At 46.9% G+C, this 21,584-nt stretch overlaps 1 long non-coding RNA gene across 12 annotated transcripts; it reads right to left on the reverse strand.

Moving 5' to 3' along the window:
* Positions 1-3,213: 3,213 nt before the first annotated feature.
* LOC110549994 (uncharacterized) lies at positions 3,214-21,233 on the reverse strand. Of its 12 annotated transcripts, XR_009584422.1 has the most exons (8): positions 21,098-21,233; positions 20,678-20,793; positions 20,313-20,595; positions 19,725-20,000; positions 14,447-14,527; positions 13,617-13,722; positions 6,709-10,974; positions 3,214-6,295 (listed from the first exon to the last, which is right to left on the reverse strand). It is a non-coding gene; the product is annotated as an uncharacterized LOC110549994 (long non-coding RNA). The 12 variants fall into 12 exon arrangements; XR_009584418.1 differs by having other exon boundaries at positions 20,313-20,793; XR_009584421.1 differs by having other exon boundaries at positions 20,313-20,892; positions 21,098-21,226.
* Positions 21,234-21,584: the final 351 nt, after the last annotated feature.

A 21,584-nucleotide genomic window follows, 5' to 3' on the forward strand; every position in this document is an offset into this window, starting at 1 on the left:
TAGGCCTGCCCATAACATCTGGCTAGCTTCTTGGATGTTATTCAAATTTTCTTAAAAAACAAAACAAAACAAAACAAAACAGCCAGGCATATACACCTTTAATCCCAGAACTTAGGAAGGCAGAGACAGGCAGCTCTATGTGAGTTTGAGGCCAGCCTAGTCTACAGAGGGAGTTCAGGACAGCCAAGGCTACTCAGAGAAACCCCTGTCTTGAAAAACAAAATAACAAAACGGATTTTTTTTTCATTCTGTGTTAACAACAGAAGCATAGTTTGATTGGTTGAGTGCTTGCCTCACTTGCACAGATCGCTGACTTTGGTTAAAACGCAGTGGGGTTTGTTTTGTTTTGTCCCAGCTCCGGAGGTGAAACTCAAGTCTCCGCTCACACTAGGCAAATGTTCTACACTGAACTATAGCGGCTAACCTCGAACTCCTAAATCCACCTACCTCAGCTTGTGAGTGCTGGGATTACGGGCAGGCAGCACCACGCCTAGCTCAAAACACAGTGGGATACGGCACAGCTGGGGAAGTGCCTAGTGTGCAAGAGGCCCTGGGTTCAGTCCATAGCACTGCATAAAACTGGATGGAATGGTGCATGTAAGAGAGGCGTATCAGGAGTGTCACTGCCGTCATCCCAGTGAGAGCAGGACGATCCGAAGTTCAAGGTTATCTTCCAATACACTGAGTTCAAGGCCATCCCAGGCTACGTGAGACCCTGTCTTAAAAGACAAACCCTCTTCTAGTCTTCACAGAACCACATGCACATGGTACACAGACATACGTGCAGACAAAACACTCATACACATAAATAAATAAAATGTTTAAAAGAGCGAGAGGACCATGACTAGACACACAAGACCCCTGCCACGGGCAGGTAAGGTGAGCGGGGTCACTGGCGCCTGGATCAGGGATGAGACAAGGCCTGGTATCAAAGAGGGGCTTCTTGCCAAACTGGCCGGGCAGGATTCCTACCCAAAGGTAGAGTTTACAAGGACGTACACTGGCAGGATTGGCATAAGGAAGTCTGACTGGAGGTGGTGCACACCTGTGATCCCAGCACTCGGGAAGCAGAGGCAGGCGGATCTCTGTGAGTTCGAGGACAGCTTGGCCTACAGGGCTACTCTGTGTTAAAGAACAAAAAACAAAAAACCGAACACTCTGACTCGGGGGGCCATGGGTTTGGCTCAGACCTAGACCACTTGCCCAGCTTGCATGAGGCCCTGGATTTAATCCCAGAATTTAAAATAAAATTAAATTAAATTAAATTAAATTAAATTAAATACAATACAATAAAAAAGGCCTGACTAGAGTTTGGTTTAATAAAGCATCTTTGTGACCCATGACCCATTTATGTGACCCTCTTAGTTATTTGTGGTGGGTCCAATGACAGAATGGAGGCTTTCATGCATGCTACTGCTTTTAGCACTCCTTTTAGATGCATATGTGTGTGCACGCAGGCACACACAGACACACACAGACACACACGCACTCCACTTGTTCTGTTGGGTTTCAATTGTGCTCACTTGCTCCCTCCAGCCATCAGTGGTCCTGAGTGAAGTCTCCCTTGCTGTTTCAACAAGGGTCAGGATCCTTTTCTTCACCTTTAATAACATCTGTCACTCAGATTCCTAATGGTGTAATGTCAAAAGTCCCAGAATAAAGAGTGTGGGTGGAAATGCAGCTGAGTGGTGGTACAACCTTGGATCCACAGCACAGAAGGAAAAAAAAAAAAAAACCCAGAATGAGATCATTTAAGGTTTGCCAAATGTTTCCACGAGGTCAGTGGTTCTCAACCTTCCTAACGCTGTGACCCTTTAATACAGTTCCTCATGTTGTGGTGACCTCCCAAAACCAAAATTATTTTTGTTGCTACTTCATAAATGTAATTTTGTGACTTTTTACGAATTGTAATGTAAACATTTTCGGGAGACAGTTTACTGAAAGGGTCGTGACCCACAGGTTGAGAACCATTGCCCTATGCCTTTTCTGTGCATACAAAAGGTACGTGTGTTCTATGAGACAGGGTCTCTCTGTGTAGCCTTGGCTGTTTTGTACTCGCTTTGTAGACCAGGCTGACCTCAAACTCCCAGAGATCTGCCTGCTTCTGCCTCCCTGAGTGTGACCTGAGGATTTATACCCACAATGGCTAATGGAAAAGTGAGACATTTCCTTCGGGGATGTAGCTGCTAATAAGGAGCACATCCTCCTGAACAATCCTGAGGACACTCACTGGGACACACACGCACAGGGAGTAAGAGGAGAGTGGTCCTCTGGAGAGAGAACTTAGCGGTGACTATGATCAGAACGTACTATGTACATGTATGAAAATGTCACAGTTCGAGCCGTCATCACATATAATCTACATACTAATAAAGATCTTTAAAGTGTGTCATTGCAGTAGGCTTCACGTTTTGAAAACGATAAGTCAAAGTGAGCGTGTAAAGCACTGCCAAGGCATGGCTGTGTCGTCACTTCCCTTTTCGTGAACTGAGATTCTTAAACCCCACAAAAAAAGGAACTGGTCGCAGCTTGCTGTTGCAATGCTTTTTCCTGGCTGCCCTGCACTTCTGTTTTCTGCTGCCTCCCTCAGCTGCTGCTCCGACTGAGCCCCTTCCCTTCCTCCCCCCTTCACTCTTTCCCTCCCTCTCCTAAGCAAGACCTGACCCTGCTTGCCTGATCTTCAGCCCCCGTGCTTCCTTCATTGCTGCACTGGGGAGAGGAAAGATCGCACCCCTTGGGCCCGCAGGCAGCTCTTGCTGCTTTCTGTTTGCTCCCACTGGTTATCAAGGGTGTTAAGACAGTCTGCCCCCCCATTGCCACCCCCAGATGGAGGGAGTAGAAAAGAAGATCGAGAGCCGGAGGAGAGTGTGAAGCCAGAGCACCAGAGAATAAAAGCTCGCTACTGGAAACAAGGCTGTGTGATCTGATTGACTGAGGTCTCTGGGAGAAAGGCAAAGGATGAAATACTGAGAAGGGATGGTATTCATGTGGGTGAGGGCTTGCCTAGCACTTAGCTCCATCACTGTCCGCATAAATTTCCCTGCAAGGGGCTGGAGAGATGGCTCAGAGGTTAAGAGCACCGGTTGCTCTGCCAGAGGTCCTGAGTTCAATTCCCAGCAACCACGTGGCAGCTCACAACCATCTCTCATAAGATCTGGTGCCCTCTTCTGGCCTGCAGGCATGCACAAAGGCAGAACACCGTATACATAAAAGTAAATGAATACATTTCCCTTTATTAAGTTGGGTTGTGGTGGTGCACACATTTAATCCCAGAGGCAGGTGGATCTCTGTGAGTTCGAGGCCAGCCTGGTCTACAAAGTGAGTCCAGGACAGCCATGGTTATACAGAGAAACCCTGTCTCAGAAAACAAACAAACAAAAACAGTTTTCCTGTATTCCAAAGAAATTAGGATATAGACACTGATAAAGTATGTGGATTTATTTAGAGTTCAGCCTAACAGGGGAGAGAAAGATTTCTAGTTTCTCTCTGCCTTTCCTGATCAGAGTTATAGATTTACAGAGAAGGTGAAACGAAAGCCAGGAATGCTCATGTCAGTTTAACTGTGAGCTAAGCTGTCAGAGCAGTGTGAAGTCTCAGCTGCGGATAAGTTTCTCCCCTGTACCAGGGCTTCAGCCTTTTCCACCCCTGCCTTGGATTCCTGGGGAAATTTTAACGCATACGGGTCCTTTGCTTTAGGGTTTGGGTTATACTGGTTTCACTCCCCAGCCCTGGAGTGGGGTGGGGAGCACCTGGAAAGGGATGGGGAGCACCTTCCTCATTCACTCTAGGCCACCCCATCCATTGTAGTTGCTATGTACTAAGCAGAGGAGAATGGGTGAGTGGGCGGGTGAGCATCAGAAGTGGGATGGAGCCTTCATGTGCTTGGTTTTGGTTTAGGAGGGTTTGGTTGTGTTTGTTTGTTTCTTTGCTTTACTTGGTTTTTGTTGTTTTGTTTTATTGTTTGTTGATTGATCGGGTTGTTTTTTTTGTTTGTTTGTTTGTTTTTTTTTGAAACTACAGAGTTTCATGCAGTCCAAGCTAGTCTCAAATCGTTTCTGTAGTGAAATATAACCCTGAACTTCTGACCCACCTGCTTCTGCGTCCTGCTGCAATCACAGGTACACACTGCCATACCCAGTTTTAGGCAATGGTGGGGGTCAAACACAGCTTCAGGTACGCTGGGCAAACACCCTGCCGAGTGAGCCGTGGCAACAGCCCTTTACCGTTCCTACTGTGAACTTATGTAGGGAAAGTTCTCATCAGGTCGCAACAGCCTTCAGTCCTGAAATCAGGGTGCCACCGGCCAGCAGCGCAAACCCTCCTCTGAAGATCAGAAGTGATTCTGGGGAAGAAAGGAGCGCGACCATTCACACTTCTGCTGTCCAGCCCTATTGTTGCTGAAGCCCCGAAATCCTGCTCAGGGAGACGCAGGGATCAGTCCCCTCTGCTGCTGGGAAGAGCGGTCCAGGACCTCCTCTGGTTCCAGGAGTTCTGAGCTTATGGAGATCAGGAATGTAGGGACAGGTTGTTTGTGGAGGATCCTGCTCCATGTCTCATATGCCGGGCCATGACGTGACCTCCGATTCTTCAGGCTCCTGAGGACAGGGTCTCTGAGACACAAAGCCCTCCACTCACAAGGAGCATGGCAGCACGAAGACGCAGCTAACGCCTCAAAGGCGAAGTAGTTTTTTCACAGGCCAAATGTGAGTGACCATGGCCCATGAACAGATTCAAATCACCCCAAATCCCATGTTCTAATGTTCTAACAGCTTGATGAAGGACAGTCAAGGCTACATAGAGAAACCCTGTCTCTAAAAACTAAGAGAGAGAGAGAGAGAGAGAGAGAGAGAGAGAGAGAGAGAGAGATACCCACTATGTGGAACAGGAGAGTGCCTGCCCCTTCCCTCACCTTTGGGAGGTCAGTTGAGATACCAGGCAGGGGAGAAGCCATGATCACAAAGGTAGCTTTCCCAGGGTGAGGCTAATTCACCTAACTCTGGATACGGAAGCTCTGAGAGTCTCCCAAACGTTGGAACTCAGACGCCATTCTATTACCCACCTGGAACTGGCATCAGATCCCACAGGCTGCCAAGTGGGGTGGCGCAGGCTGGTAAGCCCAGCGTTTGGGAAGTGGAGCCTGCAGGGGGAGTTCAGAGGCGTCTTTGGTTACAAAGAGAGCTCCAAGGGCTAAGATTTCAGCCTCGCAAGACTTCCTGAGTTCAGATGTCCCTCCATGCTCCTTAACTGCCGCTTCTAGCCAACCGGCTACAAGGCCGAGATTTCCAACAGTTCCCCAATCTCAAGCTTAACAATTCGTCAGAAAAGCACACTGCCAGGGTGACCCACGCTGGTGGTTCAGGAAGGGCGTCTCTACGACTCCCTCTCTCGGAGCAGCTTGGGTGTGGTGCCTGTGTGACCCTGGGCCTCCAAGGGTGACAAGTCTGAAATTCTTTCTAGAGTCACAGCGGGTTGTTTTATTTTTCAAGGACGGAAAGAGAGAGCAGCATAGGAACTGTCTTTGCTGCCCTCTGCTGGTCACGAGCAGAACTGCCGGGATCTGCCTCCTGCGGCTACACCGCGGTGCCGCTCTGATTTTCCGGATTCCTAAGAAAGAATACTCCGAAATTTGCATCTTTTAAGGGTAGTCTAGGGCTGGGATGACCTTGAGCCCTCAAAGACAAGATGGCCGATCTCTTAAGGCCAAGTGTTCTCCGCGGTGCCCAAGGAGGCCAACCAAACCCTGCTCGTCTGAACCCCAGGGGTCGGATGGGCTTTTATCTCGGTATTCCACCAGGACCAACCTACTCTAGGAGTGGGGGGAGGGGGGTGGGGAGCACATCCCCCCGCTACCGTTCTGCCTCCGAAGCTGCGTCCCAGCTGGCTCTGCTTCCAGAGATGTGCTGGTTCTGAGATGGACTGCGCCAGGCTGCACCCCCGGCCCTCCACGGTAGAGGCCGACTGCCGGGCAGATCCGCCTTAACCTTTTGGATTCACACCTCTTGGCCTCGGCTCCGCCACGCCAATTCCACTCACCACAGGGAGGCAATAAAGGATTAAGTCTATTGGTGGACAAACCTTCACCTAATTGCGTACTTACTTTCAGGATGTATTTACTGGGTAGAAAGTTGGGGGAGGAGTTAGACCCTGAGGAATTGTTAAGACTGAGATCCGCACGCCGGTGGGTTACCTGACGACTCACAGAGTTCCTGCTACACCGCACGAGCTCTGTTTCTCCCGCAGCGGCCTCTAAGAGGACTCAGCTTCATCGGTATCTGACTGTGTTTCTGTATCTGTCCTAAGGAATGAAGGGCAAAGGGAAGGAATTCCTCAGCCAGGCTTTGCAGACGTTCCTGGATATTGATACTGGCTACTGATGGTTACGCATCTAGAGAAACTTAAAACCGGGGTGGGGTGGGGTGGGGGGTGTGGGGGTGGCTGGAGAGACGTCACAACAGTTAAGAGCACTGGCTGCTCCTCCAGAGAACCCGCGTTCAGTTTCCCCACCCACAGGGCCGCTTTCAACTATCTCTAGCGCCAGTCTAAGGAGATACGGCGCCCTCTTCTGGCCTCTGCAGGTACTGCACATGCATGGCAGGGCACGGTGGCGCTCTTACAGCACCACAGAGTTCTTCCGCAGTGTGCAGCCTCGCGTGTCTTTGCTTTCCTAGGAATTCTTGATGAAAAGGCGCCAAGGATGTAAACACCCACCTCTGAGTCCTGGGCGTCTGGGCGTCTGGGGGTCTGTCTCTCAGAGTTGATTGCCCTTTCTTGTCTGGAACATTTTCTTCTGTCCCATCCTGAAATACAGTGGCTGGAAGAGAGCTTGAGGTATATGACTTTTTTCATTTATGTCTCCCAAAGCTGGCTTTCCAGCTTCCTGTCTAGGAAACCCACTCAGGCCTGGGGTATTGCTGAGTATTTGGCTAGCATTTCAGTGGAGGAGGGGAGAAGAGACTTAGGCAGGACCTCCAGCACCTAAAGAAAAAAGGGGAGAAGAGAGGAGATGAACCCACAAAGGATCTTACAAAAAAAAAAAAAAAAAGGTAGATTCCATAGCTACTGGGCAGGTAGTGTGTGTGTGTGTGGGGGGGAGGCATTTGCTACATACGGCTAAGAACTGGTGATCTTTTCCCATACTGTTTCACACTTTTTAACTGACAGCACAGGGGTTGAGACTGCGGCTGTGTTAACAAAGTGCTCGTTGGAAGCCCCGGGTTCAATCTCCAGCACTGCATAAGCCTAGTGAGGTGGTGCATGCTTGTAATCCCAGAACTAAACAGGGAGACAAGAGAACCAGAAATTCAAGGTCACTCTTGGAATAATGAATTTGAGGCCAGCCTGAGCTTTGCTGGGCAGTGGTGATGCACCCCTTTAACCCTAGCACTCAGGAGGCAGAGGCAGGTAGATCTCTGAGTTTGAGGCCAGCCTGGTCAACAAAGTGAGTTCTAGGACAGCCAAGGCTACACAGAGAGATCCTGTCTCAAAAACAAAACAAAACAAACAACAACAACAAAACCCTCAGCTTTCTAAAACAGTTCCAATGGATCCCATGCCTCTGACCTACTGAGGCATCAAGCACACCCATGGTACAAATACACACATGCAGGCAAAACCCTCGGACAAATAAAAGAAAATAAATAAATCTCAAAAAAATTAAAAAGCTAAGACATAGTAATAAACAAAAGAAAACAAAAGTAAATACAGATAAGAAGTGCAACCTAGGCTGGGTGTGGTGAGTCACAGCTTGATAAACCAGCCTGCCTCCATCTTAGGGTTGAAATCCATCTTACAGTGAGGACAAAATAGGCTCATTCCTGTTTATGATTAAACCCCTGTTTCTCAAGGATTGGGCTCTGCCCACCTTAACCTTAACTACACATGGTTCTGTATTGCCTGTTCCAGGAAATGGCAGCCGTGCCATTGTTTCAAAAGGTTGTTATGACCACCTTATTATGACCACCTTGCTGTGACCACCTTGTAACCAGGTCTTTGTTCCAGCTTGTTATGACCATCTTGTCATAACCACCTTGGTATGGCTGTCTTGTTATGACCACCTTGAAACCATGTCTTTGTCTCAGGAGGTTTGTTTTTCTTTTCCTTCCTTTTAAAAAAGATTTATTATTTCTACAGTGTTCTGTCTGCATGTGTGCCTGCATACCAGAAGAGGACACTGGATCTCACTATGTGGTTGCTGGGAACTTGACTCAGGACCTTAGGAAGAACAGCCTAGTGCTCTTAACCTCTGAGCCATCTCTCCAGCCCATCTCCCAAACCATTTTGGTTGTTTTTGTTAGTCTCGGGCACTTGTTATGACAAACTTGTTATGCTTATGTTCTGTTTCTGTAACCCTGCGTATTTGTCCAACAAACCCATTTGAAATCTGCTACTCCTGAACTATAAAAACAAACAAACAAACAAAAACTTATTTTACCCATATCCATGATGATCTCTTGAATCTCACCTTTAAGGAGAAAGAGCCCACATACATGAATTAAAAAAAAAAGTTTGCTTTAATTAATTTGGTCATGAATTGGATTGGTAATCTTTTTCCTCAAATCTATGGGATTAACAACCTTTAATTCCAGCACTCAGGAGGCGGAGGTAGGCAGATCACTGTAGTGAGTTTAAGGCCAGCCTGGTCAATATAGTGAGTTTTAGGACAGCCAGGGCTATAGAGAGAGACCCTGTCTCAAAAAAAGAAAGAAGAAAGATAGAAAAAAAGAAAAGGAAGGAAGGAAGAAAAGAAGGAAGGAAGGAAGAAATGTACTTTAAACAAAACGCAGGGTCTCCCTAAGTAACCTAGGTTGACATGGCACCCAGTGCCGGGATTACAGGTGTGCGATACTGTGTGTGTCTTAGGAAACACATTGAGTATAACTACTACATGTATTTCCTGATGTGTACCAGGGATAAAAAGCACTTCAGGAAGTAATCCTGGGATGGGGTGGGGTGGGGGAGCCATTTGTTGTGGGAACTTGCCATGTATTCTAAAACTTAAAGACTCCTCATACACCCTTTCCTCAGGTTCTTACCTCTCGTTATTGTTCTGAATACCTTTCAAAAGCTGTGTGCCCTTTGGGGTACTATCACATGCAGATTTTGCCTGACTATTCAGGCCGATTCACACAATACGAAGCTGAATATAAAGCCGGTTCACACAGTATGGATCTGAATAGCCTTTCAAAGGTGAAGAAAGGCTTGCTTTCTTAGAAGGACTTCCCAACGTCCGGAGGAGAGCCTTCAAAAAAAAAAAAAAACAAAAAAACTGTGCAGCGTGGGAGGGTCTCCTGTTCTCAGTAAAGACAGGCAAAGCTTGCAAATAGCATATAAAGGTACTTTCTCTCCCCACAAATGAGTGGTATTCTGCCTCTGCCGGGAAGGAGCCATTCAGAAATACTGACCTGAGGAACTTCTGAAAGAGAAGGGGGGGGAGGTAACACTGTCTCCTCCCTAAATCACAGGCTCCCACTGAGTTGTAGGCAAGTATCAGATCTAGATCATTCCCTTCAGCAAAGGAAGTGAGTATAGACAGGGGCCTTGGAGGCCGTGACTCATCTACTCAATAGGCTCCACCTCTACAACCAAAAAGCAGACAGCAAGGCATTCGATTTCTTTGGAAAGGCGGTTCTTTCTACTTTATAGTTTGTTTGTGGAGTTTGCTTTGTTTTTTTGTTTTGTTTTGTTTTTGAAATACATCACACGGAACTATGTAAGTCATGCTAGCCTAGAACCTGCAGCAATTCCCTTGCCTCTGCCTCTGCCTCTGCTTCTGTGCTAAGCAGAAAGTATGTAAGTGCTGCCATGCCCAGCTTTGAAGGTTCCTGAAAGCAAAGAACAGTTTTGTCTTTTATTTTTGCCAGTTGTAGAGGCCCACACCTTTTATCCTAGCCCTCAGCAGGCAGAGGTAGGTGGATTTCTATGAGCTCAAGGCCAGCCTAGTCTACATAAAGAGTTCCAGGCCAGCCAGGACTACATACACACACACACACACACACACACAAAGAAAAAGAAACATTTCACCCTAGAAATTAGAAGGTGAAATTCTGCTTAATCTCAGCTCCAACAGCCATGGATTCTAGAATCTGAACATTGTTGAAAAATAACCACAGCTCTCACCTTGAAAAGGATAAGAAGTAATTTATTCTGAAGCCAAATATGAGTGACTTTGGCCTCAGAACAAGATTTGGGTTACCCTAGATTCCATGTCCTATGTGGTGACAGTTTGATGTTAGATTTCAGAGCGGGAAGAATCAGAAGGCAGAGTGAAGAGTTTAAGTTTGCCTGGGTGACTCCATTTTGAAATGAGGAGCCATCTTGCCCGGGAGCTGAACTCAGGTACCAGGAAATATCACAGAATGTGCACTTGGTAGAAAACAAAGTTAACTCTCCTAGCAACAGCCTCTAGGGAATATCAGAGAATAAATACTTGATAGAAAATAGAGACAATCTCCCTAGCAATAATCAATGAGAATCGTTTGGGAAAATTCTCCCCAACATTCCAGATGTAATTTAGAAGAATGGCAATTGTTATTATGTAAAAAGTCACCTCACCCCTATGGCTTTTACCCAATCCTGTAACTTCAAGGCATGAACCCTCCTGCTTACTGTCATGGAAACCCCCTGCTGGTGATTTTTCCCTCTAAAAACCCTGCTCACCCAAGGTCCCACTTCTCTACTGCTGTGTCAGTGAGACTTGGGTCCCAAGTTCAATCACTCTTGTAATAAAGCTCTCTCGCTCTTGCATCGAGTTGTCTCCTGGTGGTCTCTGAGGGTCCCTTGATCCTGGCATAATACAGAGGAGACAGATATCAACAGATCAGAGTGTGTTTATTAGCACACCCTGTGGGGGGCAGCCTCATTCCTGTGGGGAAACAGGGAGGTCTGTGTAGGGACCCTTTATAGAGGTGGTGGGAGTCTTGGGAATGAAGACGATACAGCTTCAGGGGTCGACTTGTGGTCTGCAGTCTTCCCATCCTGAAATTGCCCAAGGTAAGACAGGCCATCTTGGGAGACAGGCTTTCTCCACAGACATTCTTTTCTGAACCGTCCAATAATGGTTGAACAAGGTCAGCTGTAATCTCCTAAGACTTCTGTTTGTAAAACTGAGGTACTCTATCAGGTGATGTTCTTATAGTAGCTGAACAAAGAAAGTCACAAACCAACCTTGGTGGGAACATTAAGTGAACAATTATAGCAAAGCAGAGAAATCTCAGGCACAGGCTTGGGAGGTTGTCTGATGACACTCTGTGCCTTGGGGTTGGTAGAAACTAGAGTTTTGCTAAATCAGTCCAAAAGGCTTCGACTGTTATTTGTATGACGTTAGGTCAGACAAAGAGGTGAGCAAGGAATGGCTTTTTGTTTTTCATTTTTTGGTTTTTTTTTCAAGACAGGGTTTCTCTGTCCTGGACTCACTCTGTAGACCAGGCTAACCTCAGACTCACAGCTACTTGCCTGTCTCTGCCTCTTGAGCGCTAGGATCAAACGTGTGCATCGCCACAGCCAGGCTTACATACGCTTTTATCTGTAGATGGCTTTGCATATTCTCACTGCGAGTTACACTTTGAGCAAATTAACAGGTTTCACAGAGACAGAAACTGCGAGTTTCGGTCATTATTGGGCAAATGGAAAGATTTCCAGAGCAGAAATCCTATCACAACCATCTTTGAGAGAGAGAGGGGAGTGGATGTTCTCCTAGGCATGCTCTTCGAGATGCCTGGCCGATTTCCGCTCTTCCTGGTAAGAGGAATGGGACTTAATGACTAGGCACAGCTGGTGAGCAAATTCCAAAGGGAACAGATCATTGGTGAATCTGAGTCCTAATTATGTTGGAAGTACATCCCTAGATCCCTTATCTTCTACAATGTCTAAGAAGTCTGGTTAGTTTGAAGCCATGCTCCCTCAGCTAAATTCACTTCTGTATAACTTAGTATTTTCTAAGCAAGTTTATCGGTAAATCTTCTACATCATTATCTCCCACCCAGACAGAAGGAGACACAAAACTGGGAGTCATGACCGTGTGTTTTGGTTCCATAAATCACAGATAATGTCGTCCTGAACCTATTGTAGCCTGTTTTGACTCAATTATGAAGTCTGATGGTAATTTATTAGTATAAATTGTCTGCTAATAGAAGCAGCAAATTAAAAAAAAAAGTAATATTAACACTTTGGAAACAGAGACAGAAAAATTGCTGTGAGTTCAAGGCCATTCTGGGTTACATAGCAAGTCCCAGCCAGCCAGTAGCCCCCTTCCCAGGGCATGTGTTCCCTGCTTGCAGCTCCCCTATGTAGCAATTTGAGGACTGAAGCTTCCTCTCTATTTGGAGGTATGGGATCTTATGAGCTTTATCTTAAGTACTGCCATTTTGTTTCCAGACTCTATTTTGATCATAAGGTAAAATTAAGCTCAAATTCCCAGGCTCTAGCAGGGCTTTCCAGAGGACTAGTCAATTCCCTCCATAGCCATCTTTTGTTCACCAAAACATTATGATTATTCCTAACTGGGAAAGAACAAATGATTCTGATTGGTGAAACTGTGTAACTGTAACTTGGCACAGTTATTTGTGAGTTTTGAGCTTAAAAACTCAGTAGCACTGTGGCTTGGGGTCAAAATTCAGCTCTCGCATTCATTTTCCAGCCCCGATCAGTCAGTAGTGGCCTGAGTGCAGTAAGTTTTTGCCATCTGATTAAATAATTATTAAGATGAACCTTCAAAGATGCAGTTAGCTCCTGAGTCTGTGCTGTTGTCCGGGACTCATCAGTTTCTACTGCTCAATTCAAATAAAGATCTTGCTTTGCTGGACTCTTGTGCCTGCTGGGCTTAGTTTGGGTTTTCAGACCCCAACAAAGGGAGGTCACCATTGAGGCTAAGCCTACCTCTTCTGGTCTTGCTCACTCTTTTTTAATTTCTTTTTAAACTTATATGTATGTAGTTGTCAGGCAGGCCAAGGAACCATTGATGAGGAAGCAAAATCATTCCCAAAGTGGATGCTTTAACACTGCAAAGCTGATGTCCTGAGTCTGCCCACAGAGCAGCAGCAAACAGGATTCTCTCTGCAGGCCATCCTGGTTTCCACACTTTCTCTCCTTGGTAAGTGTTCAGGCGTGTGAGTTGCTCCTTACTTCCTTAAGTGAACTGAATCTCCACATACACCTCTGTTTAAGTGTTTGGATTGGTTCCATTCTGCACAAAACCAGTAACATAAGGCCAGGGTGGAGGTGTAGCTCAGTGTACATGCCTAGCACTCAAAACCCCGGAGTTCCATCTGAAACGGTGTTAAAAAAAAAAGGGGCATGGTAGGACACAGCTATGATGCAGGACACAGCTATGATGTAGAATACAGCTATGATGCAGGACACAGCTATGATGGCAGGACACAGCTATGATGCAGGACACAGCTATGATGGCAGGACACAGCTATGATCCCAGCACTTGGAAAGTGGAGGCAGGAGAACCAGAGGTTTTGTTTGGCTACATGAGACCCTGTCTCACACTTACAAATACAAAAAAGTTAGCCACCTATTCTCCGTTTTTTTGTTTTTTTTGTGTGTGTGTTAGACACCATGATCAAAAGCAACTTGGTGGGGGGATATTGATTTCATCTTACAGGTTTACTTACCATCAAGTTAACCAAGGCAGGAGACTGGAGGCAGGAACCAGGGAAGAATGCTTCTCACTGTCTTATTCCCTCAGCTAGCTTTCATACATAGCCCAGGTCCACCTGCCTAAGTGTAGAGGAATTTTATTTCAGAACAGGGCTGCTCTGGCAAGAGATCACACCCAAAAACCTTCTAGGTCTGTGTGATCCAGCTGGAATAGAGACAGGCCTTTAATCCCAGGAGACAGAGGCAAGCCGATCTCTGAATTTAAGGCCAGCCTGATATAGAGCAAGTTCCAGGTAAAGTTCAGGTCCAGGTATGTTGGTACATGCCTTTAAAACCAGTGTTCAAAGACAGACACAAGCAGATCTCTGAGTTCTCATCAGCGCTGTTCAGGCAGTTGGGTTGGGTCAATAAGCTGAGAGGCAGTTGAATTTGTGGCAGTTCAGTTAGTGGGGTTCAGAGGTTTTGTTTTTGTTTTTTTCCCCCCAGAGAGTTTTAGAGAGAAGGGTTGAAGAGAGACCAGACTAGACACAGGTGAAGACAGAACGAGCTAGAGAATGAGAAGGAGCCAGAAGATTAGACCAGATTGCTAGAGTTATTTTGAGGCCAAGAAAGAAGTCAGATTTCATCAGTCAGCTAGGAGAGGAGTTTGAACCACAACAGCTGAGTTGAACCAGCCGGTCAGAGTTCAGAAAAAACAAAAACAAACAAACAAACAAAAAAACTAGAAAGAGTGAGAGTACTGTGATCAAAAGTGTGTGCCATCCTGCCTGGCCTTTATAAATCTTTTTCTTTCTCTTTCTCTCTCTTTCTTTCTTGTAGGTGAGTGCTCTATCTGCATGTTTACCTGCATTGCAGAAGAGGGCATCAGATCACACTATAGATGCTTGTGATCCACCACGTGGTTGCTGGGAATTGAACTCAGGACCTGTGGAAGAGCAGACAGTGCTCTTAACCTCTGAGTCATCTCTCAAGCCCCCTGTGACTTTTTTAAAGCTTCCTAATTTCCAGATGCCTGAGTATCCACTCACAGGCTATTAGCACTCCACCTCAACCAGGCACCAAGGAGATAAGGCTAGTTCTTATAACCTGAGGCAGAACACAAAGGGGAAAACCATGGAGGTATGTGAGAGAAAGCATGGACAAGATCTGGACTGCTTGCCTGTCCAGACACTGTCCAGAACACTTTGGTAACTGCTGATAAGGCCAAAATTGCTTCCAGAGATGGCCTGTGTTTTCCAAGAGGACAGCTTGTTAAGACAGTAAGTAAACTGCTTACTCAGGACCAAAATATTTACCCTTCAGTTACTAGTACCAATCCTTTCCTTAAAATCTGAATATCCCTCATAAATCAGCTTTGTTTTTTGTTTTTTTTTTAACTTTTTTTTTTTTTTTTTTGAGACAGGGTTTCTCTGTGTAAACCTGGCTGTCCTGGAACTCACTCTGTAGAGCAGGCTGGACTCAGGAAGCAGAGGTAGTCAGATCACGGTGAGATCAAGACTAGCTTGGTATTACATAGAGAGTTCCAGGCCAGGCAGGGCTATATAGTGAGATCCTACCTCAAAATGGAGAGACAGCTCGGAGATGAGTAAGAGCATTGGGTGCCCAAGTTCAATTCCAAGTACCCACTTGTCAACTCACAACTCCCAGGGAATCTGACACACTCGTGTGGCCTCTATAGGCACTGCGTGCACATGATGTGCAGACATACATGCAGGCAAAACATTCATAGACACAAAATAATGGAAATAAATAAATGTCTCTTTATTGAAGCCACTAACTCATTTGGCCAGAGTGAAGGTCACTAAGGGGAAAAAGAACCCTTCAGACTGCAGGAGGAATGGAATAGAACTGTGCTTGTCTCTAACTAACGTAGTCACAAGAATACCCTCCAAGTAATGATAATCACACCTTCTGCTGGTGGGCTGTGCCCTAGCCTGTCAGACAAGGCCCCTCAACCCAGGTCCTTTTCACCCGCCCCCTCTAAGTTATCCTTTTGGATCTCTATGATGGGGTCCATTCTCTGCATCCCCCCCTCTCGAGCTGAGGGGGTCCCTGCAGGCATCAGATAGGGAAGTGAGCCATGCAGAGTTAGGAATGAAAACCCAATGTAGACTGATTTTTGTCAACTTTAAGGAGTCTGATGCCAGGCAGTTCCCTGTCAGCGTATTTAAAACACAGTACGATTTGGAAAATGCTTTCCAGGCAACAATCAGTCCAATTCCAGGTGTACGCTAAAGCTTAAGGTATGACTACAGAGAAACTCTTTTACAAATACCATGAGGGTGGGCTCTATAAGGCCTATAGTCTAGAGTGGTCTCTGACTGACAGCATAGACCATTAAGTAAATGTGACCTTTCTCCTAAGGATAGATAACAGTCCAGGGAGGAAAGAGTCTGGGATATTCATTCTGGGGAATTTGGTTAAGGGCTGCCTCCAGACAGCAAAAGGTCTCCAGGTCATTAACAAAGACATCCCCAGCCTTCTGGAGAGAATGCAGGGATTTGATTCTTATCTCCTCTGTTATGGAACACCCCTGCGTAACTAACATTCCAGGTTCTTTAGTGCTTCTCAGTGCATCCAAGGGCCTCTGTGGCCTCAACAATGAGCCATCAGCAACCTCTTACCTCCCCCACCTCTAGGAGTGAAAAAGATCCCAGAAAAGGGTGGGAAGGAGGACAGGGCAATAGGTCAGGCACACATCTGTTCTGAAGGCTCAACAACGCAGACAGACTGATTCAAAACTTCCCTGATTGTGCAAAGTTGGAATGTTACAGATCCAAAGCCAAATTATCCTGGGCTATCTTTAGGCCTTAACAGCCACTTTTCACTGGCCACCTCAGTATCTGGCCTAGCCTCCTAAAGACTGTCTACTCACTTCCAGCAACCCAAGAGCTATGAGTGTCGTGAGGTAGCATCTGAAGCAGGACAGAGATTTCCAGCCTTCCACTTTTATTATCATTAAGACATGGAATCAGTTTCCGAGCCATCCCACAGCTGAACGTACAAAGAAAATCTGGTAATATATGCCGAAGTATAAAGAAAATAAAGTGTTTGTACAAAGTGGAGTTTTATTCAGGCGTCAATAAGAAAATTCCATCACTTATTGCCAAAGGGACAGACCAGGAAGTGAAGTGAAATGGAAACACAGGAAAAGATACCGCGCGTTCACTTCCTTCTCTCTCACACACAAAAGGTTAAAAAGAAGAATAAGCTGCCCTGCTGAGGTGGCTCAGTGGGCAAAGGAACTTCCTGGCAAGCTGGTGTGCAGGGTTCAGTCCCTAGGACCCACTGGCGGAAGGAGAGGTCTCTCTGCAAGTTGTTCACTGACCTCCAAAGGGTGCCCTGACATACATTCCATTTGTGCACCCACACTGCACAAATAAACGAAATAAAACTCTCTAAAGGAAGTCAAGAGTGGGTGCAGTGGCACACGCTTTTAATCAAAATGCACAGGAAGACAGCATATCTACGAGTTCGGGCCAGTCAGGCTACACAGCGAGGCCCTGTCTCAAAACAGTAATACATACAAACACAAGTCAATCTAATCTAGAGTTTCCTGGAGACCAGGAAGGACGTGGGGAAAGACGGGTACATACAATATTACTCGATGCATGTATGCATGAAAATGGTACTCTGCAGCTCATCAACTTGTATTTTTGTTTTCAGATGGTATCATGTCTGAACTGAACTACAATTCAAGCTGACCCCACTCTCACTATACAGGAGACGAGGCCTTGAACTCCTGATCCTCCCGGCCCCAGTTTCAAAGTGCTGAGACTACAGGCATGCGTCACCGTCCTGGTTTTATGCTCTGCTGGGGATTTAATCTAGGGACTGGCGCACACTGACAAACACTGCAGCAATGGAGCTACATCCTCAGCCCCCACTTAAGAAGACAGGGTCTCACTGATATTCCAGGCTATCCTTAAAGCCTGGTCCTCCCTGCTTCAGCCTCCAGAGTACAGGGATTACGAGTGTGCAATGCTATGCCCATCATTTAATGTGTGCAATTAATAAAACAAACAAAAAGCCCAAACCAACCTGCCATTGAGTTTGACCTAGCATTATTCAGTCTGGCTGTGCAAGCAAGCCTATCTTCTTGGCTTTTTTCCTATTTTTTTCTCAAGGGATCTGTCACTTGATGACAATACATAGTTTTAAATGCTTTTATTAACACGCAATGGGTTTCATCGTCATTTTCATACATATGCACACATACATACATACAAATAAAGTATTTTGATTGTGTCCATCTCCATTACCCTCTTTGCCGCCTCCCATCTCTACTTCCTTCTGTCATTATATAAACATATATATATGAATGACACCATATATATATATATATATTGTGTGTGTGTGTCCCAGTAAGTTTTAATTAGGGTCGCTTATAGGATCATGGCCACCTCTGGTCACACCATGATTTTTTTGTTTTCTTGAGACAAAGAGTTTCTCTGTGTAGCCCTGGCTGTCCTAGACTCGATTTGTAGACCAGGCAGGCCTCAAACTCACAGAGATCCCGCTGCCTCTGCCTCCCTGGGTGCTGGGATTACAGGTGTGCACCAAGCCTGGCTCCATACCATGATTTTTAAGACAGGGTCTCACTTCTCAAATTAGTTGGGTAGCTGAGGTTTGAACTTTTGACCCTCCCATCTCTAGTCCTGTATGTCCATTTATATGCTTCTGGAGATTGTACCTGTACCTTTTAGGCAAGTACTCTATCCCCAGTCCCTGATCTCATTTATTATTTCATTCCCCTTCCAACTTCTTTTTTTTGGGGGGACATGGTTTCTCCATGTATCCCTAGATGTCCTAGAACTCACTCTGTAGACCAGGCTGGCCTTGACCAGATCTGCCTCTGCCTCCCGAGTGCTGGGAATAAAGGCATGTGCTTCTCACCCCTCCCCTTCTAGCTTCTTGAAGTTGGGTTTTCTTAGGTTCCTCTTATGTCACCCTGAGTTCTGCCTCAGTGACCTAGCTAAATTTCTACCTCTCACTAACGCTTTCAGAGAGCTGGGTGGTGTCAAAAGGCCAAAGTACCTTTTCTGGTGGGTCAGCTCAAACTAGCTAGAGCTAAGCTAACTTAAGATAAAGCTCTCCATTATCATCCACCTGCAGGATGAACAGTGTCTCCTATCTCCTGACAGTTAATAGTTGCCAAGGATCATAAGGAATGCAGAGGGACACTGGAAAATTTCCGGAAACCCCAGAAGAAAATTAACATTTATTATTTATTTATTTATTTATTTATCTATCTATCTATTTATTTATTTATTTATTTCCTTTTTCGAGACAGGGTTTCTCCATGTAGCCTTGGCTGCCCTGGAACTCACCCTGTAGACCAGGCTGGTCTCAAACTCAGGGATCATCCTGCCTCTGCCACTTGAGTGCTAAGATCAAAGGCATGCACCACCACTGCCCAGGAAGATTTTTCTTTTTTTTTTTTTTTAATAACTTATTTAATTTTATTTTACGTGTGAAGGTGTCAGATCCCTTGGAATTGGGGTTACAGACAGTTGTGAGCTGCCATGTGGGTGCTGGGAATTGAACCTGGGTCCTTTTAGGAAGAGCTGCTCTTAACTACTGAGCCATCTCTCCAGCCCCGAAACATTTCTTTTTATTAGTTAATCCCCCATCTTCACTTTTTCCCCTTGAGGTAAGAGTCCGGCCATGTAGCCTAGGCTGGCCAGTTACTAGTTGCAGGCCAACACAATACAGGCTGGCCTCCAACTCTCCCTCTTCCTGCCTGGGCCTCCCATGTGCTGGGATTGTAGGAATGCAAGAAGGCACACACCTCCCTCATTGATTTCACCACCATACCCGAGGGTTGAGAAGTTGACTTTCCAGTCTGTCTCTCATTCTTGACAAGAGCAAAAGTCTCCCTCACTTCAAAGCTGTCGCTCTGTCTGATTAGTGGTAACAGAGATGGGGGGTGTCATTGGAACTGCATGTACCGGTGACAACAGAGCAGGGGTTACAAGCTGAGTGTCATCAGGTACTTCTGGAACTCCGGGTACACCTGGAACTCTTAACAGAACCCTGCCTGTTTTAGAGTACTACCCCAGAGCCCCAATACCTCAACTCCTTCATTTCAAAGACCACCTTTGCAAGGATGTCTGACCCACCTGACCCTTCAATACAGGGAGGCAACAATTCCTGGACCCCGATCAGCACTCCTGTCTCGAGGCTGCTGCCGTTGTGGATTCTTCCTGTGGCTCTGCAAACCAGCATCTATCTGGTTTTGCTCATTATTTGCCCTACAGATGGCCAGTGGTGTGTACAGAGGCACCCTGGGATCTGGACGGGAGCTTCAAACTGCAGATGCCTTGTAGATGCTCAGTACACCTTTCCCGAATGACCCCAAAATGAAGCAGATAGCATCCGTCTTCTATATGAGGTACCTGGAGCACAGAAAGGCAGACCTGAGCTCACCTGACGGGGCCTTGATGGGCGTGATTTAACACAGGTGCTAGGATTCCCAGACCCAGTCTATTAGTCCCTGTGTGGGGCTCAATGAAGAAGAAACAGAAAATGAAGGCACAGGTGGAGTCACAGGCAGTTACCCAACAGTGGGGAGGGACCCGGCTGAGAGGTATGGAGTCAGGGGAAGGAAGTGAAGGGGAGGTGTGTGTGGAAAACACACACACACACACACACACACACACACACACACACACTAAGTGTACCAGCCATCTCTTGGCCCTGCGTTTTACCTGTATGAGGGCTCAGATGGGCAAGCCTTTGAGCAGGAAGTCAGGTACTCAGCAGGCACCAGGCAGGAGCTTAAACAGCGGCCCTTCAGGATGCTCGGCTGGGTTAATCACTATGCCTGACAACGTGGGGGTCCTTGGTTGCTCTAGGCTGTGCTTTTTGGCTGCTGTCCTTGAAAGGGGATTGCCACGAATCTGCAAACCTAGATAAGGGAGGGTGGCTCCTGCTGCTATCCCCAAGCCTCGGGTCCCAGCCCTGGGTGACGGTGGCTCAGATCTGCCGCGCCTGGGGAACAAATAACCGGTCCTTCAACCACTTGGATCATCTCCTAATGTCACAAAAGCTGGACTTTCGACCCGACACCTACCAGTAGGAAGTAATCACCCTAGTTATTAGAAGAAAACGGAAACACGTAGGCCCACAAGACAAAAGCAGTCGGCTGGTGGTGGGGTGTCTCCGTCAAGCCACCTTATTCCAAGTATCCTTGAAAGAGAATCGGAAGAAAATCAGCACAGTAGCTCAGTTCTAAGGCAGAACTTCCTTTGCCTCTCTCCTCTGACCGTCCGATTCCTTTGTCCAGCCCTGCAGGACAGACGTGGAGAGGATACCGACTCTACTCAGCACAGGGTAGATACAGCAGGGATCGGTCCAGATGCCCTAGCTCTTGGTTGCCCCGTACTCTCCGTGACTGAAGTAAAAGTCTGTCCCGCAGTGTATCTTTTACTAAGCCAGCAACAAGCTCCCTGATTCACACTCTCAGGATTGGCAACCTTCTCTTGGTACTCACCAGGACCGTCCTAGCGCTCAGGAGGACACAGAGCGCTACAACCTTCCTTAAACAGAGAAAACTGCAGATCCTCTCCAAGGCACGAAGGCGCCGGCCCAGGCTTCGGCGTTCACAGTGGACCGTCGTCGAGTCTGCCTTTCTGCAGTCGTGCTGGTCTGGATGGCTCTGGAAGCGCCGGCTTTGAAATGGAATTTTGGCTGGAAGGGGTTGGGCCACACCGACACAGAGTGGAAGCGTGGTCACAGGGAGATCCCCCTGCACCACCTCATCTCTCCTCCTCCCAATTCTGGCATTTCGCCAGCGCCGCCAGACCAGCCGTTCCCTGCGCCCACACGAGAGGAGCAGGGAGAAGCGGCGCCCCAGGCCGGCCTTCCAGGCTGGTGGCCTCGCGAACTGGGCCCCCAGCGCCCGGGTCCCGCCGGGGCGCGCGCGCATCCCAAAGCATCCGCGAAGGCCCACAAAGCTAAAGCCGGGGGCCCGCGCCGAG

Source organism: Meriones unguiculatus, chromosome 11 (genome assembly GCF_030254825.1).
Source record: "Meriones unguiculatus strain TT.TT164.6M chromosome 11, Bangor_MerUng_6.1, whole genome shotgun sequence".
NCBI lineage: Eukaryota > Metazoa > Chordata > Mammalia > Rodentia > Muridae > Meriones > Meriones unguiculatus.